The sequence below is a fragment of the Rhinatrema bivittatum genome, chromosome 2 (assembly GCF_901001135.1).
Source record: "Rhinatrema bivittatum chromosome 2, aRhiBiv1.1, whole genome shotgun sequence".
NCBI lineage: Eukaryota > Metazoa > Chordata > Amphibia > Gymnophiona > Rhinatrematidae > Rhinatrema > Rhinatrema bivittatum.
Window position 1 is genome coordinate 91,570,468 of NC_042616.1, and position 14,825 is coordinate 91,585,292.

Consider the following 14,825-nt stretch of genomic DNA (forward strand, 5'->3'; position numbering starts at 1 on the left):
CTGAGAAACAAGGGCAGGTAATTCATCCTTGGGGGAAAAGTGAAGCACGGTTCAGTATGGTTCTATCTCTGGAGGGATTTCTCCTTCTTCCAGGGAGTCACTCTCATCATCTGAGGTGTCTGGATCTCTATTAGGGAAGTTCTTGGTTAGGCGAGGCATGTCCCGAGGCGTCTGAGCCGGACCGGGAGGGTCTAGATCTCTCGGTGGGGGTTGAACCTGGTGCGCAGCTGGGGCTGGTTGCGCCTGCACGAAGGTTTGCAGCCCTTTGAAAAATTCCACCCAAGAGAATGTCCCTGGGTCCATGTTGATCCCGGGGAGAGGTGGAGTAGGTGTCCCAGAGGTGCCCCCCCTGAGGGGCGGTCATGCCGGAGGTACCTGGGTCCTGGGAGCAATTGTCCGTAGTTCCGGACTCCTCTCCCGCCAGTAGGGGTACAGGTTTTGGTTCCCCCTGGGCTTCTTTGCAGTGCTGGCATAGGCAGGATTCCAATTCAGGCTGCGCGGCTCTTATGTGGCAGGCTGTGCAAAGGGAGTGTCCCTTGGCCTTCTTGGGCTGCAGTGCCATTGTTTTCCAAGAGTTTGTGCGTGTGGTTGCCCTTGCGTGTGTGGTTATGTGCACACGGGTGTGCCCAGTTGTGCACACGGGGTGCACTCAGTTGCACGCGCCATGTGTGAAAGTTGTGCAGCAATATTGAGCGAGCGCGAGTTAGGCGTATCGGCTGCCCGGCCTGCCCTGTGCGTACTGCCGGTCGAGGAGGGAGTATGGCGCCAACAACGCTGCTCGCAAGATGGTGGCCCCCCCCCCCAGAGATTCTCCACGTGTGAGGACTCTTGGCACCAGATCCGGGCCTAGCCCGAGTCAGGCTGCTCAACCCGATCGGTGTCCCTTTAAACCTTGCCGGAAGAAATGATCGGTATGGCAATCCAAGCTCTGGAGACCGAAGACATGCAGTTAAAAGATTTTTATCTTAATTGTCTCGGTGCTTACCGGCCGCATGCCGGGCGGTCTCCAGCTGTGGGGAGAGAGGGAAATACCTTCACCACCGTGCTCGATTCTGCACCTGCTGCCTTTCAGCCACTCTGGGGGCTAAGTCCACGCCGGGAACCGGCTACCGGACCAAAATCTCAGAAATCACCTCAGGAATTCTCAACTGGGGGAGGGACCCTTAGGTTTCACCGCAGGAGAGCAGGGCTCGATCTTCTTAAAGGTAAATTTGTTTCTTCTTTGCTGTAAATGTTAACACTATTCTAAGTATGTGGTATAGTGTCCACATCTGCTTAGGAGACGGAGCGATACTGAGGAAGTGAGATCAGTGCAGGGGTATATGTATCCAGGATGACGTCAGCTTTGAAATCTGACTCCATCTCCCATCTGCTAGCAGAAGAGCACAATACACATTGGTCCTGAGTCCATCTGGCTACATGCCAGGAAATACCCATTTCAACCCTGCCCACCCTCCCAAACCTTCCTCCCGGAGACTTGCCAAAACATATCTAGTGGTCTAGTGGGGGCCCAGGAGCTAACACCCACTCCTGGGCCAGCGGTTGCCATTAGTCAAAATGGTGCCAGCTGCCCTTTGCTTCTATCACGGTACAGGGGGCTACTGGTGCCATTAGGTAGCTCCGTAACATGATGGGGCAAAGGGCATCTGGCACCATTTTGACTAATGGCAACCGCCGGTCCAGGAGCATGACGCTATTCTTGGGCCCCCGCTAGACTACCAGATACATTTTGGTGAGTCCAGGGGAACTCGTGGGGAAAAGGGTGCACGCTAGGTTGGTCAGTGTTTAATTGGTTAAAAAAGGGGAAGGATTGGGGCTGGGTTCTGGACGCACTTTTTTTTTTTTTTTTTTAATTATACAATGCACCTTTTGGGGAAAAAACCACAAAAACATGAAATTGTGTTTTTTTTCTCTCTTTTTTTTTAACACAAGAAATGCAACAAAATAGGAAATATCGCCAGTATTGGGTTAAAATCCACAAGTTGGCAGATGCTCCCTGCCTAGGTGATCATCGTTTTGGAGAAAAGTTCAGAGAATCAGTAGCTCAGATTAAAAAACAACATGTGCTAATTCAGTCCCTCTCCATGGGACAGGAACATCAGTCTTCAGCAGGGCACACAGCCTACCTTTTAAAAAGATCCTATTTCCGGGGATGTCCCTTCTGACAAGTTCCATGATCGCAGATCCTGCATCTACTTCCAAATCATCAGGAACATCCAGCTCATGCTCAACAGCATGCATGCCATCATCCAAAAGCAGCACAGCAAGTCCAGCCCACATTTCAACCCAGTATTTTTCCCCTCTGGTAAGGGGAAGAACTTAGCACTACTTAAAGAAGGGGCACAAGTTAATGAAAGACTGCTAGATTCTCAAGAATGTGGAGCCTGGATGCTGTTGTAATTTCTTCCAGCTTCCTACACTTCTTCATCAGTCTCACAATCTGGATCTGTCTCACTTGACGCAACTCCACCTAGAAAGTGGAGTCACTACTCAGTTATTAATAGAACATGTTCCTACACATCACCATGGCCAGGGGTTCTATTTCTACTTATTTCTCATCCCTAAGAAATACATGGAACTAAGACTCATCCTAGATTTAAGATGCCTGAATAAAGCATATACTTGGGAGGAATTCATAAGAACTCCCCCCACACAATTCTTCCTGTCATCCAGAAAGGGGAATGGATGTGCTATCTAGATCTAAAGGATGCTTATGCTCATGTTCCAGCTATTCCTCCCACTGGAACTACCTGCACTTTATGGTAGATTCATTCCACTATCAATACAGAATGCATGGCTATAGCATAGTAACCTCCCTGAACAAATTGATACAACTACTGGAATCATTAACAATTCCAGGTAATTTTTGAGAAATCAACTAATTTCATCCCAGCAAATCAAATTCATTAGAGCTTGAATAAATTACCTTCAAGAGAGAGCTTTACTTCTGACTCATCGAGTGAACACTCTCAGATCCCTTGAATACAGACTGTTGAACATAAAGCAGTCATCACTCAGGGATACTGGTTGCTCTGGACCATATGCCAGCAGCAGTCCAGTTTCACTGACCCACCTTCATATACTACTCCTGCAGTGAAGCCTTCATTCCCAATGAGGCCAACTTACTCAGCCATTAACCAAAGTACAGTTTTGAAAGAAATGAAACAGGATATGTGCTGGTGGCTAGACCCCTTCATTCTTCAGGAAGGGATACCACTTGGTCTACTTCTTCACCAAGTAACGTTGGCAACAGATACTTCCACAAAGGGTTGGGAGGTCCTCATAGGCCCTTTTGAACTCAAGGAATCTGATCATTTATAGAAAAATAATTTCAAATCAATGTCCTAGAATTAAGAACAATTAAGTATGCTTTAACAATTTTCACTTGTATGTTCTAAGTGAACAAGCAGAAGGGCACACGGTCATGGATTCTGCCAATGAGCAATAAAGATATGGGAATGGGCATGCAGACATCAAGCTATCCTGCAAGCAAACTACCTTCCCTTAATCTTCAATACATTAGCAGATCACTTCAGCAGAGTTTTTCGACCACACACAGCAGTTAAAAGCTAAAAATAAGGACTTCAGCAATTGATCTATTTGCATCAGAGCAAAACAGAAAACTAGAAAAGTTTTGCTCCATTTTTTCCTGGTCAACTCAGATCCACACAAAGCATGTTTCTATTTGACTGGAATGAAGATCTCATATACACTTTTCTGCCAATATCATTGATAGCCAGAACAGTGCAAAACGTACTCAAAAGACTGGGTCTATTTGATTTTCTTAGCTCCAGCATGATCCAGTCAAGTTTGGTTTATATATCTGGTACAGCTGTCCAGCAGTTCTCCAATCCCTCTTGGATCAAACTTATTAACTCAAGAAAAGGACACCCATTTCATCTGAACCTTCATCTGAAATAATAATAGAACTATCTTTAACCAAAAAACCATCAACTAGAAGAGCCTATGGTTTTAAATTGAAAAGATTGTCCACATGATGTCAACACAACACTTTGGATCCATTTGTATGTGAACCCAACATATTACTGACCTATTTACTCACTTTCTGCTTGAGGTCTCAGCACATTCTCAGAGTACATCTTCATGCCATACCTGTATACCATGATAGAATCAACTGTAAACCTAACTCAAGTCATCCATTTATAATCAAATTCAGGAAAGACTTACGGCATGCAAAGTCTACAGTTATAAAACTATGAGTTCCATGCAATTTAATGCACTTCTGGAACAACTGATGAAGCCACCGTATGAACCAGTGGAATCAGCTACTTTCAAAATTCTAACTTGAAAAGTATTATTCCTTGTAGAGGTAATCTCAGCAAGAAGTCAGTGAATGTCAGGTTTTACTTCATTATCCACCTTATCTGTGATTCTTCCACAATAGGATAGTGCTCTGCACCCACCTAAAATTTCTGCCAAAGGTAGATTCAGCTTTTCATACTAATCAAACCATCATGTTTTTTACTCTTTTGGATAATAGAAAGACTAGGGGGCACTCCATGAAGTTAGCATGTGGCACATTTAAAACTAATTGGAGAAAGTTCTTTTTCACTCAACGCACAATTAAACTCTGGAATTTGTTGCCAGAAGATGTGGTTAGTGCAGTTAGTATAGCTGTGTTTAAAAAAGGATTGGATAAGTTCTTTGAGAAGTCCATTACCTGCTATTAAGTTGACTTAGATAATAACCACCGCTATTACTAGCAACGGTAACATGGAATAGACTTAGTTTTTGGGTACTTGCCAGGTTCTTATGGCCTGGATTGGCCACTGTTGAAAACAGGATGCTGGGCTTCATGGACCCTTGGTCTGACCCAGTATGGCATGTTCTTATGTTCTTATGTATTGTACCCGAGACCACACACACGACAGTGAAAAAGCTCTTCATACCTTGGACAGTAAATGGGCCTTGGCTTACTACAAGAGAAGAACTCAACCTCACAGGTTTCATAACAGTGTTTCTTATGATCCTATCAACCTGGAGATAGCAGCAGACAAATGTTCATTGTCTAACTGGCTAGCAAACTACACTGCACACTGCTATATGCTAGCAAGCCTACAAATTACAGATACCATCAAGATTCATCAAGTTATAGCCATGGCTACATCAGTGACTCATCCATGAGCTGAGTCTCTTGAAGACATCTGAAAGCTGCAACATGGTCATCACTACACACCTTTGTGTCCCATCACTTTCTAGAAAATCCCTCAAAGAGTGACAAATTTGGATAAACAGTTTTGCGTAGCCTGTTCACCCTGTAGTCCACTCTCCATGGTGGGGTCCGGGTTGCTTACTCAGTAAATACTCCACCTCAACCCTCAGCTTGGACTTCCCCACATGTCATAGCTAATTCAGCCCTGGTTATCAATGAAAAAAGCAAGTTTGTTTACAGTAAACAGTGCTTTCCATAGATAGCAGAATGAATAGTCATGGAAAATATCCGCTTGTCTCCATAGAGAGTCAGCTATCTAGCTAGATTAGCACTACAATCAACTACAATCAAGATTAGCACAACAATCAGGCTCATGAGGCAACACTGGCATAAGAAATCTCACATATGCTCAGTTGAGCAAAACGCTAGTAAAGAGTCTGTTTGGTGCTGCCGGATAACGTCACCCAAGAATCATGGCTAATTCATTCTATGAAAAACACCCTTTACGGTATGCAAACTTACTTTTTATTCCCTCATTTTATTTGTTCTGTATTTGATGACAATCTGTCTGTGTTCTACATGTGACCAAGGTGAGGTATTCTGTTAGCATATAGTTTCTGTGGAGAGATCTACAGCAGCTTAACTTGTTCTGTTTTCCTAATAGGAGTATTGGTGTGTTAGGACCTGGTGTAATATTTATAGTGTTGCCATTTTCATAGGTAGGATTGTTACCATTTGAATCGTGGCAGTTAGTGGTGTTTTGATATGGGAGGTTTACTATATTGTAATTCAGTTTACTCAGTTTTCTGAGTGCGAAGCAAACACTCTACACACACTACCATATGTTTAATACCATAAGGGTTCCAAGTATCATTTTTTCTATTATTCAGGGTTTTCTGGTTGGTATCACAGCACTGCATGTAAATATACTATACATATTATTCTAAGTAATATTTTTTACCTCAGAAAGCTGTACTCTGAATTATTTTTTTTCATGTAAATTCTGTTATTAGGAAAGGACAAGATGAAGGTGGGGTAGGATAGGAAAGAACTTAGGATGGAGGTGGAAGAGGGCAGGAAAGGACCTAGGATGGAGTTGGGTGGGGGGGGGGGGGGGGGGAGGGAGAGGAAAGGACCTAAGATTTTTCATGAGGGGTTAAATTACAATATAAATGAAACCAAGGAATGCTAAAAATCATTTTGGTTTACTCCTTTCATTTCCAAAACAATATAATACTCACATCTTTCCAAATTTATACCACAGACACACCACCAGAAAAATCTCACTCTGACCTTCAGTCTCATTCATTGGGGTGCTGAGCACAGTGGTACAGGAAAAGAATGTGATTTTGCCTATGAGGGGTGGAGAGGAAAGGTGATGGGTGTTTACTGAATCCCCTACAATGAATGCCACTGCACGCCACTGCAGCTCACCCTCATTGGTGTGTGGTCTAGAAAAAAATGTTGGCAACACAATGCATTAATTGAAATGAAACAGATAATTTTTGGTAGAAATTTAGGATGAGTTCTAAAAACTACTTTGTTATGTAAAATTTGAGCATATTGAGAGTACAATACCAAGGCCTGTAGCTCTCTGGGCAGATGTAACTGCTATAAAAAAAATAAAAATTTTCCAAGAAAGAAACTAAAGTTTCGTGGGCTAAGCCAGAACTACATGTAGATTCTGTTTATAAGAGGATCTTATAAACAGATTTAAAATGATTCAGGCCTGTTATCAACTCATCATTCTGGCAATAGTAGGTTGCTGAGACATAGAGGACCCTTGAAATTTTCATGGTATGCTGCTTAAGTACTAAAATAAACTCTGGAGCTAGTCTTTAGATCTGATTGAGTAATGTTTATAAGAGGTATTGAAGTAACATGGGAACAGAATACAGAAATGGGTCTTGTTGTAAAGTAGTGCAACAGATAGTGAACCTTTTCCATTTGAAGTTACAAGATCTTCTCATTGAGCATTATCTAGATGCTGGAAGAACTTCAGAAGAAAACTGTAGAGAAGATACTTGTTCGCTTTCAACATCCATGCATTCAGAGTCAAAGAATGAAGGTTGGAATGTTCCTGTCACTTTGTGTAATCAGGGACTGGAGCATGCATAATCTTACTTTCCTATTTCCTCTTCTCTTCACAAATCTTCATTGAACTATCCATTTCACTGTACAGCGATGTGATGTGCAAACGAATGTCAGTATATTAAATATATAAATAAATAAATGTTTAACAGCTAGGCATTGTAGCCATAGAAACCAAATTTGGTGAGGTCAAAATGGGGCTATAAAAATCATTTGACTCTTCTCTCAATTTCTGAAGTATGTTCATTATAAGTGGAATTACCAGGGAAAAGATAGCTTGAAGAAGTATTCTTTGGAAAATTGTGTATTTCCAAATTTGCAAGCTTCCTGACAAAGATTGAAGAGCCTGTACACCACACTGCTTGTTGATATAGAACATTACTACTTGGATGTCCTGTCTGGAATAAGACTACCTTGTTTTTTAGCCAGGGATTGAATACATTGAAAGCATTTAATATGGCTCTGAATTCTAGATGGTTTGTATGAAGTAATTTCTCGTTTGTTAACTAGGTTCCCTTGAGAACACACCTGGTTGAAATGAGCTCCCCAATCTTGTTTGAAAGCATCTATGATTACAGTTTCCTGGTACCAAGATTGGTGAAAGAACTGATCTCAGACTAGGTTGGGAAGGTCTAAATAAAACTAATGCTTTGTACAACTTTCAGTCTGGATTCCGTTCACTTAGAAATACTGAAACTGTCTTACTTTTATCAACAGACAGTTTTCAGTGTAAACGAGATAGTAGAGGTACTATGTGAATGATTTTTTGGATATGTCATCTGCCATTTGGATGCCCAATTTTCCAGTATAAGAAGGTCTTCATGCAATTTATCACAATCTGCTTGTGATTAACTACTCTGAACAAATTGCACATCATACCGAGACACGCAGGCTACCCAACACAATGGTAAGGGCTGGAAAATGTTTCAAAATCTTAGGTGTCAGTCAAAGTTTTTTAGGAATAAAAAAAACCTCCATCCCACCCTGTGTAAGGTTTTTTTTTTTTGTTTTTTTACTGTTTTCACTAATTTTTTCCTAATTTGCTATTTTTTCTTCCCTGATTGAACAGCCTGTATGCCCCTCTTCAGGACTGTTCAAGCCCTCCAATTTGTTCATCCTTGGTTTAAGGAACAGGCATCTGAAGAAAGCACTGAGTAAAATTCTTCCAGACAGATCTTTGGCTTTGAAAATGTACAGTATATAAATATATATATTATCAAGTTCAACCATTTCTTTTGCTATGAGGAAAGAGGCTTCAGTATTCTTAAAGGGGTTTGCTTGAAAAACCACTTGGCTGGAGCATCTGACGCTTAATACAGCTATTACAACATACTATGGCCCGAATACTAACAGGAGTCATGCTTACTGAATCCGGTTTTGACTATTCTCCACCAGTTGCATTGGTTTCTGTAACTTTCAGAGCTCATTTCAAGCCTGCTTGTATTCATTTTTAAATTATTAAATATCAATGCACCCTTTGCTTTAAGTAATACAGTCAGCAGATATTGTCCTGATCGAGTATTGAGATCTCAGGATTAAAATTTGTTATGTATACCATCTTTGCAGGATTGCAAACAAAGGAATTCACTTATGCAGCAACATTATAGAATGCTTTGCCTGCAGAACTACACAATCTGTCTGATCTTATGATATTTAGAAAGCAGGTAAAAGCATATCATTGTAATTTGTAAAATTGTTTTTGTATTTAACTAAGAATGTTTATGTTAACTGCTTTGAACACATTGTGGAAACTATTTGATATAAAAGTTATTAAATAAACCTAAAACCATAGCCTCAATATGCATACAGCAGAGTTGCTTACCTGTAACAGGTGTTCTCCCAGGACAGCAGGATGTAGTCCTCATATATGGGTGACATCAGCAGGCGGAGCATGCCATGATCCCTGTGTCCACAGGGGTCTCCCTTCAGTCTCGTTTGTAGCAAAAAGCGCGAACAAAAAAATAAAACGTAAGCGGACCCAACTCCGCAGGGTGGCGGGTGAGTTTTGTAAGGACTATATCCTGCTGTCCTGGGAGAACACCTGTTACAGGTAAGCTACTCTGCTTTCTCCCACGACAAGCAGGATGATAGTCCTCACACATGGGTGATTAGCAAGCTACAGGCTGATTCATATTACAACAGGCCAAAAGCAGACAACTCGTGCAGCAGACACAATAATTGGGGTGCTATTGGCAAGGATGAGGCAGCCTGAAATCACAGCAGGTGGTTGTGGAAGGAGTTGGGGATTATACTGGAACAAAGTTTTTCAAGACAGATTGGCCAAAGGCAGAGTCTTGACGGATTTCCTTATCTAAGCAGTAGAGGGCTGCAAATGTGTGAAGAGAGCTCCATGTCGCAGCCTAGCAGATATCGGCAATTGGTACTGAATGATAATGTGCTACCGATGTTGCCATGGCCCTTACAAAATGTGCCTGCACTCACCCCTGGAGATGAAGGCCTGCTTCCTCATAGCAGAATTTGATACAGTCTACTAACCAGTTGGAGAGAGTTTGTTTGCCCACTGGAACTTGCAGCTTGTCTTTGTCAAAGAAGCAAAGAGTTGGGTGGATTTCCTATGAAGTGCAGTGCGGTCTGGATAAAATGCAAGTGCACGCTTACAATCCAAGGTGTGCAAAACCCTCTCGCCCTGGTGAGAGTGAGGCCTTGGGAAAGAGTGGGCAGACTATAGACTGGGTATGGTGAGAGGCTTTGTCGAACTTTAAGAAGAAATTTAGGGTGAGTACGGAGGACCACTTGGTCACGGAGGAACCTAGTGTCAGGTGAGTATGCAACAAGGGCTTGTAACTCACTGACCCTTTAGCAGAGGTGATGGCTACAAGGAAAAGAATTTTCTATTTTAGAATTTTAACGTTATAGGAATGCAAAGGCTCAAACAGGGAATGCATGAGCCTTATAAGCACTACATTTAGGCCCCATTCCGTAACCGGTGATCATAGAGGAGGCTTAAGTTGTAGAAAAACCATGATAAGCCAACTCATAAGGGGTTGAGCCATTAATAGGGCATCCCCTACTCCCTGGTGGTACGCTGAGATGGAACTGAGGTGTTCCCGAGCGGAGGATGTCTGGGGACCAGAATTCGAAAGATATCCTAGATAGCCTAATAGAGATGGAGTGGAGCAGGAAAAAGGGGCCAATACCTTTTTGTGCATGCCATTTGGTAAATCTTGCCGATTTCGAATGTGTGGAATGTGTGGAATGTTTTCGTGAAGCTACAAGTACCTGAGAATATCAATGAGTCTGTGTTATGAGGTTGATCTGTGGGCAGGCGAATTGGTTCCTGGAGTGATAGGTTGAGAAGTATGGGGAAGCATACTTGTCGAGGCCAGTACAGGGTTATGAAAATCATTGAACACCTGTCCTGCTGTAGGTTCACGAGAGTTTTGGCTATGAGCGGTATCGGAAGGGACGCATATAGGAGGCCTTTGTTGCAGGGGCGAGCAAAGGTGTCCATGGCTAAAGCATTTCGAAACCTATGTAGGGAGCAGAATCTGTCCACTCTGTGGTTCGATTTGGACGCAAGTGGTCGATAGTTGGTTGACCTCAGCGCTAGAAGATTTTACTCGCTAAACATGGATTCAGAGACCACTTGTGGGGATGGAAACATTGATTGAGATGGTCTGTTAGTATGTTCAGTATGCCTATTAGATAAATGGCCCAGAGATGCATGGAGTATGCAAGGGCCCAAGCCCAGAACTGAGCAGCTTCCTGGCAGAGCAAATAAGAGCCTGTGCATCCCTGTTTGTTTGAGTACCACATTGCCACTCTGTTGTCTGTCTGTATCTACAAAGTTTTGTGTGAGAGGCAGTGTTTGAAGGCATAAAGGGCATAACGCATGGCTCAAAGCTCCAGGAAGTTGAACTGAGGCTTTTCATGGAGCAGCGTCGACATATTTTGGGTTTGGAGGGTGTTGATACGAGCTCTCCAACCCAAGTTGGATGCGACCATGGCCTAGATCATCTGAGGATTTGGTTACTGGATCGGTGATATGGATCAGGGACAAAAGCGGTTGAACGGCTTAGAGCCACTGAAATCTTAAAATCCACCGAGTTTTTCTCATGGCTAGTCTGGCCAAAGGAGTGACGTGGATCATGTAAACCATGTGGTCCAGCAATGGAAGAATTGATGGGCTGAGGCTATGTTGGCATGCGTGCAGAGATGTGGGCAATTTGATAGGATGTCTGCGCGGTTGTTGGGCAGGAAGACCATTGCGACTGTAGTCCCCAGATCTGCTCCATATGGGATTTATGGTAGTTGATCAGAATTTCCAGCCAAATGTAGTAGATTTATAGTGAATCTTAAAGAATTTAGAGCTCCTTGTTTGGATTGACTCCTTATTAGGCAGTCATCCAGGCAAGGAAACGCATGAATGCTGTTCTTTGTAAATGAGCGGCAGTCACTGCTAGGCATTTTGTGAAATACACAAGTTGTCGAAGCTAGATCAAATGGCAGAACTTGGTATTGAAAATGTTGTTGACTCACAATGAAGCATATGGAAAGTCCAGAAAATAGAGGCAACCCCCTTGTTGTAGTAAGGAAAGCATGGTGCTGAGAGACACCATTTTGAACTTTTCTTTCTGAAGAAATCCGATGAGATTTCTGAGGTCCAGGATGGGCGGAGTTCGCCTGTTTTCTTTGAAAACAGGAAATATCAGGATTAAAATACTCTGCCTTGTAGCATCCGGGGAACGGTATTCCGAGCCCCGGTCCTCAGTGGGATGGACCATTCTGTTCTCTGGCAAGGTTGAAAAATACAGGAGCCTGCCTGACTGCTGGAGCTGGTGTGATCTGGATATTAGTTGGTCTCACGCGGTAGCGGTAAAAGGTCCTTCTAGCATCCCTCTTTGCTGTGCAAGAAACGTAGACAGCTGCCGCAGGGTCTCACGGTGGTCTTGTAATTGAGCCACTGTCTGCTGGACTTTGTGCATGAAGAGATTATCTGCGGTGCATTATCTTGGACTTCGGGCCGTAAATTTTGTAAGTCAGGTTCACCATCTAGCACTGAGTCCTGTTGCTGGCAATGGGAGGATATTTTGAAGCAATCACATGTTGCTCGAATTTCATGTGGATGGCAGAGAAGTTCCCTTGGTGTTGTGTCAAATATAGCTGGTAAATAGCAATATGTGACACCAATATAGTTCTTGGAAGAAGTTACGACCTAGACCCTCCTGAAAACTTCTGGTCCTTTTTAGTGACCAGGTCGAAAAGGATGGTTTCAGACACATCCTGTACTTAGGTATGAATGGGATCGGTGCCGAAACGGGATTACAGTGCCCATCACCTTTCAAGAATCCCGGGATAGGCATAGAGGTCCGTGGAGGCTCAGAAAAACGAGTCGGCGTCGATGACTTAGGCTGTCATTGGTAGGTGCCACAACGAGGCGGTGCCACAATGGTGCACCGCCTATATATGGCTCCGGTGTTAGTAGATTCCGGAAGGCATCAATGACAGCCTGACAGTCGAGGATATCCAGCTCCTCCCTGGAAGCTGGTATAGGTAGCGCAGCTACAGGGGGAGACAGGCTAGGCGTTACTGGCACTTCCCACATGAATCTGTGGGGGCATGGACGGCAACCGCAACGGGAACCGTAGACATCCCAATCCCTCTAGCCTTGATGGACGCAGTGGGAGATCACAGCAGGGACACTCGCGGGTATTGTGTGGCGGACCGAGGGCGATAGACATGGGGAGAAAAGAGGGCTGCAATTCGGTTGGTAACCCGGGGGAATTGACCGGAGAACAGGGCATAGTACTCACTGAGCATCGATGAAATGTACACGAAGGTAGACCCGTGTAGGGAAATTATTTGTGAAGTAAAACTTCAAGTGTTTCTATGAGGAAATATTGTGAGAAAAAACTCACAGAGCACCTAAACGTGAGGCAAACTGCAGCGCGGAAAAAAAAAAGAGAATGAAGGGACACCCCTGTGGACACAGGGATCATGGCATGCTGGGCATGATCAGTGTGCCAGTCAAAGTTTCTAGTAGCTTTGACAAAAGTGTTCCATAATAGGGCTCCGCCTGATGATGACATCCATATGTGAGGACTACCATCCTGCTTGTCCTGGGAGAAATGATAATTATCTTGGATTTGGGGGAAGACTGATGCAGTACAGTTGGGAGGTTTAACTCTCCAATGCTGTATAGCTCCTGCTCAACATGGAGAGCCATCCATGTCTAATCCCATTTCCAAGATATCTGCATCCATTACAAACCATTTGGTGGCAAATGTGAAGGAATCTAGTATCTGTTCCATTGGCACCGTAGAAGATGCTAGATACTGAAAACTAAAAACTCCTGAAGTGCCAAGAGAGGACCACAGATATCTTCTTGCCCAACTCTTTTTTGAGCACTGCTGAGGCCAAACGTAGAAAGGTCTCAGTAGCAGAGAACATGCCCAAGGGGAAATTACCAATGGTTCTGATATTGACCTTAGAGACTGATGTGGCTTTGTCTCAGTATGGAAGGCTGAGTTCACCTCCAGATGAATCAGAGTGGGAGGATGGATAATCAAAGCCATAATCTTTCTACTCTCTGACTTATGCGCTAGTGAAGACCGAGGCAAATTCCTTAGTGCTCAGCACTAAGAGGGGTCATTTTCATAGTGTATTGCACGCGAAAAGTCCCTTTTCGCATGCAATAGCTAGATCGGGGTGGAGTCTGCTCCGGAAAAGGAGGAGTTAGGGCGTCGTCGGGTCAGACATGGCGGAAACATTGCTGGCGGCAAAAAGGTAAGAACCCTTTTCACTGCCAGTAGCATGCCCAATAGCACCTCCTATAATGATGGCACTATTGGGTGCGAAAGCCGGCAGCGATTGCACCTTAGAAAATCCAGGCCTAAGTTTCTTTAAGCCCAAATTCAGCTCCAGGGAACTCTTTTCATGCATTAAATAGGAAGAGTGAAAAGATTCCTTGTTCTTAGGCCTCTTCTTTGATCCTGATTTCAGAAGATGTTCAACCACTCAAGTGCCAGAGGATCATCAGCAGTCAATGTGGCTCCTCAGTGTTTTGATACTGATAAGGGGGCCAGAGAACTAAGAAGTTTTAATTTTGCCAAAGATGTCAAAGTGACATATCGTTTGGAGATTGATAGCCCTGGATGAAATCTTTGAGCAAATGCCACAAGCAATGACATCATGCCCTAGGCCTAGCAGTACATGCAATCCATGTGATAATCAGTTAACATCTTGTGATTGCAGAGTGGGCAGTGTTTGAAGCCACTGGCCACTTTATCAGACACTGAGAAAAATAGACAGAGCAAGACCAAAAGAAGAATATGTAGCAAAATAGGGAGATTGAGGTTACTGTATTAGGCCTCACAGAGGAAAAAAAGTAACTTGTAACTACCTGTATCAAAAAAGTAAATAAAACTTAAAATGCCTAAAACCTTATTAGAGGACTAAAGAGGAAACAGAAATAGATTGAGAAGGTCCCTGGGGGATGGATGGGGGGGGGGGGGGGAGTGTGTCCGATGTGGCCCGCAGTCAAACAATGATTAAAAGGGTCCCAATTGACAGCAGCTAGGTGGGAAGTGCAGCGTATGCC

General features: G+C 43.5%; 1 protein-coding gene across 8 annotated transcripts in view; it reads right to left on the reverse strand.

Annotated features, from left to right (window-relative positions):
- The window catches only part of KMT2C (lysine methyltransferase 2C), a 979,844-nt gene that overhangs the window by 770,601 nt on the left and 194,418 nt on the right, over nucleotides 1-14,825 (reverse strand). The window lies entirely within an intron of this gene.